This window comes from Dioscorea cayenensis, chromosome 15 (genome assembly GCF_009730915.1).
Source record: "Dioscorea cayenensis subsp. rotundata cultivar TDr96_F1 chromosome 15, TDr96_F1_v2_PseudoChromosome.rev07_lg8_w22 25.fasta, whole genome shotgun sequence".
Classification (NCBI taxonomy): Eukaryota; Viridiplantae; Streptophyta; class Magnoliopsida; order Dioscoreales; family Dioscoreaceae; genus Dioscorea; species Dioscorea cayenensis.
This window is the reverse complement of record NC_052485.1, coordinates 3,407,553-3,412,845: the sequence shown is the minus strand read 5'-3', so window position 1 is coordinate 3,412,845 and position 5,293 is coordinate 3,407,553.

The window sequence follows — 5,293 nt, the reverse complement described above, 5'->3', positions numbered from 1 at the left end:
TAAATAATAAAAGGAGGAATTGTTGGGGAGGTGTTTGTAAAATGTGCACTCAGATGCATTACATACATCACTTGTTGCAGAGGAATATAAAGATAAAGGGGAGACATGAGAATGTTATTTTGGCTCTTTGTTTTCTTGTGTTTGGATTAATGGGAAAAAGCATTCAACTCTCTTGGTTTTTTTATTTTCTTTTAAATTAAAAAATTAAGTTCAAAGAAAAAGAAAAAGAAAAAGAGAATATAAATAAATATAAATAAATGTAGACCCCACTTAATCTTTCTTTGTAGACTAGATCCGATTCTATTCTGGTTCTGAATTGGCTGTGCTAGTTTTTTAAACATTCTCGTTCCAGTTTCAGTTCTGAAGATGTTCCGGTTAACTAAAATATATCAAAAAATTATTATATTATATCATATATTTCTCATTTAAAAAAAAAAAAATCAAAAATGACAGTTTTTTTTCGGTTCTTATTTTTAACTTGAAAAAACCTTAATCAAAACTTAAAGTTTCAGTTCAATGTTTCAGTTTGGAACCACTATAAAAGCAGTAGTTTGGCAGTTTAAACTAAACTGAGATTAGGTCTACTTCTCTATAATTTCTATGTATTAATTAAGTCTTTTTTTTCTCAATTTTATATATTTTTTAAAAATAATGATACTTAAATCTATTACATTCTCCAAATTGGCAAAATAATTTGAGAGGGAGGAAGAATTATTATCTCTGATTGTGTTACCAATCCATAATTAATGTCTTTCTCTCCACAATGCCACTAATTTCCAACCATATTCCCAATGTTTGATAATGCAAAGGTAATTGGTAGGGGACAATATATTGATAATAAGTGTTATCTCAATGATATTGTTGTTGGGAATTGGTGGCAGTGTGGACAGAGAGAAACTAACAATTAGTAATGGATAGGTACTAAAAACCTTTAATGATTTACATGTTGATTGAATTAGGAAAGGATTGGAAGGGGTTTGTAAATGAGGTTGCAAAGTGATGGACAACAACAACAAGAAGAACAACAACTACTACTAACAATAATAAAAGGTGCTTGTGATTGCCCCCACTAAACATGGTGTTTGTGTGGCCATCTAGTCACACATGACTTGCTTATTTTGGAAGGTATCAACCAAAGTTACTTGTGGCTTTTGGCTCATAGAGGCTTTGGATTTTTGAGGTGAGGTTTTGATACATATGTTACACGGGCAACAATATAAGTTTAGTACTACCTTCGTGTAATACCAGATTGATAATTTTTTCTTGCAAGTGAAAGATCGAGGGATCAAGTTTTTCTCACAACTGTTCCTGTCGAGCCAAGATGTCGAAAGATTAAGTCTCTCACAATGGTTAAAATGAGTAACTTGTCCATTTTAACAAATATATATATATATATATATATATATTTATTAAAAGAGTTTAAGCTATTATTAGTAATTTAAGTAAAAAATATTTTAAATTTGATCCTTTAACTCCAATATTAATTTGTATTCTTCTGCTAAAATGTTAATTTTGGTTCTTCTATTTTCATGAGCTTTGCAATAGAAATCTAGTCATCAGCGGTATCACAACTTAGTAATATTTTTTATCTAGTCATCAACGGTATCACAACTTAGTAATATTTTTTATCATGTAATATTAAAACATATTTTATAAGAGTTATTATATTATAATTTAAATAACATATGCAAAATTGACTTCGAAACAATTATTACTATTTTTAAAGTTTATTTCATCTTTGCCATTGTTATAATAGCCACGTGGTCAAGGCACATGCTTCTCATACTAAATGTTGAAAGTCTAACTCGCTCTCAATATATGGTTGAGATGTGATAATAAAAAAAAATATTTGTATTTAAAGTTATTTGTCCACATTATAAAATAAATTATTAATTCATTTTTTACTGATCAATATACAAAGAGAAATTAATGTACAAATAGCATGGATGACATAACTTTGGGTTACTCTTATAATATTATTAAACCACAGGATGCAATTAGAGAATTGCAAAGTTGTCACACAATCTCAGTCTACTTTCTATAGCAAGATCAAGATTATAAGGAATATATATTATAGCACAAATTTAATGATTTTTTTATATGTTTCAAAAATAATTTTTAGCAAGTCTTTGTACAGCCTTCCAAGTGCCTTTTGGGACACAATTTTTACTTGGCTCTAAAGAGTCCTTTTGAAATAATAATAATAATAATAATAATAATAATAATAATAATAATAATAATAATAATAATAAATTATAAAAAGAAGTACTAGTTTTCATATCTCATTAGCAAGTGGCAATATGATTTGCCATGTCAACAATCAATTAAGTTTGAATACACCTACGAAGAACATCACTTCAATGCTTTGTGTGAAATTGATTTATTTATTTATAATAATAAGAAAAGAAAATGGTTGGGATAGCTCAGTTGGTAGAGCAGAGGACTGAAAATCTTATTGATTTGATAAATTTCAATGTCAGTAAATTAAACTCTATGAATTTTATTTGTATTAAATATTTTCATAATTGTATTTAAATAATTAATACTCTTGACACATAATTGAAATTTTTTTGTTTGTTCAGTGGTTATTGTTTTTATTATGTTTAATAGAGAAACAAAGTTTAGAAAATATTATAAATGTTATTGATGTTTATATAGTGTTTTGGTTTTTTATGACAAGAATCAAGCTATTTAATAAAAACCATATTTGTGTTATAAAATAAAAATATATACTAATTGGCAACAAGAAATGTTTTTTTAATGAGGAATTGATTTTTTTTTTTTTTAATTTCGGTGAGTGTATCATGATTAATTTGTTTGTAGAGAGTTTAATTACAAAATTCAATAATTGAAAAAAAAATATTAATTACTTGCCGCTTGAAGTTGAAGCACTATTTATGCACAAACTTTAAATGGGCATCAAAGATTGTGATGATGATGATTTACATGTTAAGGTAGCATGTTCATATATTACAAAAATAACTTCTGATTTCCACCAAAGAAAACAAAATGATTAAACCAAGCCCAAAAAATTAATTTGCTGTAATTCTAACCTAGTTCATAAAACATAATTACCAAATTAACAAAACCAATGAAATGTTTACAATTATTACCTTGATAAAATATCACTAGTACAATATTTTAGAATATTTAGTTAGAAAAAAACGCTCTTATATATATATATTCAATCGACATCTCCTACCACCTATTTTGATCTTGATAAAAATTGGTTGCGTTTTGTTTTGTTTTTTTGTTTTTCTTTCTACAACTAATACCATAAAGAAACTTAAATTGAAAGATGTTGCGACAACAATCAAATGCAGCTTTGATTTTCTGTACTCTCTTCTTAATGATATTATTTTGGGTATCCCTTTTATTGAAGAATTGAATAATCATCTCTAATACTCTAGTATGATAAAACAAGTATAGATGAATGATCTCCAAGAGCAGTCATTTCTTAGAAAACCTGTCCGGTGCTTTCTTTTATGTTATTAGCATTCCTAACCATTGTAATGGCTCGGCATATATCCAACCCTTGTGCACTCTGTTACGCTCAATTTCTTTAATTTCAATCCTTTGCATTAATTTCTTGCATTTTCTTCAAATGTATTTTGAGTAATTTATTTATTTTTTGAATTATTACCCGAAATTAATATGGGTTAATTTAAATTTGCACCATCATGGTTGCAATTTTTCTTGTATTATTTGAGAGCTGCATGTGATATGTTATATCTCCATCTTACACATAACAAATCTATATTAACTAATTTCCTTATAATGTTATACCAATGATCATGATTCATGATAACTAATTCCATAAAAATTACAACAAATTTAAAATAAATCTAATAAATTTCTTATAAAACGTTTGTACTTTTTAGCACTTCTATTCAATGGTCTTCATTTCTTGTCATAATTAAAGCCTGTTCATCAAAACCAACTGATGAGTGACATTAAGCTCACATTTACTAACTTCATCCACCACCACCACCTACTTCTCATCTATAAAATGGCACCAAAACCTTCACATCATTTCATACAAACACACACACACAAAGATGGCAAAGAGTTATCTTGTTATCATAGTGCTTGTTCTTGTTCTAGTTCAAGCATTGGCAAGACCAGCTCCAAACCAAGTCTTCATGGCAAACAAGAACCATTCTAATAACACTGCTACTAGTGTTAATGAGAAGAAGAACTTCATCTTCAGCGGCATCGGCGGGTATTCTGGGATCGGCTTCGGCTTTCCTTTCGTCGGTGCTGCCGGAGGTGTAGGTGGTGGTGTTGGAGCTGTTGGAGGAGTTGGTGGTCTTCCTGTTGTGGTTCCCTGAGCATGTTCATGCATGCATGAATGCATGAACGTGCATGTTTTGGGTTTAATGATGTTGGTGATCATGTCTACTACTATTGCAAGAAGGGTGGTCTTATATATGGTCTTAGTTTGTTGTGTGTTTTCTAAGTTTAGTTTATGAAGGTTATGTTTCTAATTAAACTTAAATGGTGTCTTAATTTGTCTTTCTTCCTTGATGAATTTGTTCCCTAGTGCATTAAGTGAAGTTTATATGATATTTTTAAATCAGTTAATTTACTAACAGATAATAAACCAATTAACAGTGATCGTTTGGGAGTATGTAAAATATGATCATGGAGTGAGGTGAGATAAATTTAGTTAGACAACCAACCAATCTTTTTGAAGAGACGCACATAATAAAGCCATCAACAAAATAAATTGGTTTGAGGTTATTATTAATAATAATAATAAAAAAAAAGATAAGTGTAGTGTACCACAGTAGATTTTAAAGAGTTGAATGATTTGTAAAGCCTGAATCGATCGACTAAGTAATAGAAAGATTATTTAAACTAAGACTTAATGCGGAGTGGGAGGATAATACATTTTAAGACAAATAAAATTATTGAAATTTATTCGACAAAAATATTTGGGCTTATTATTCCAATACTATAATAGTTAAAAAAAAAATATGTGTTGATCAACAAATATATCAAAGAAGTACATTAGCAGAACTTGGCTCTTGATATATATATATATACCATGTTAAACACTAGCCAAGCATATTATTCAACTTAAAAGCTTAAGATATATACCATGTTAAACACTAGCCAAGCATATTATTCAACTTAAAAGCTTAAGATATATACCATGTTAAACACTAGCCAAGCATATTATTCAACTTAAAAGTAATAGGATGTGAGACAGAGAACTTAATTAATTAGCTATATTATAGTTGTAAATTAAACGATGTGATTTCTCCACCTCTCTCTTGATGGAAGATTC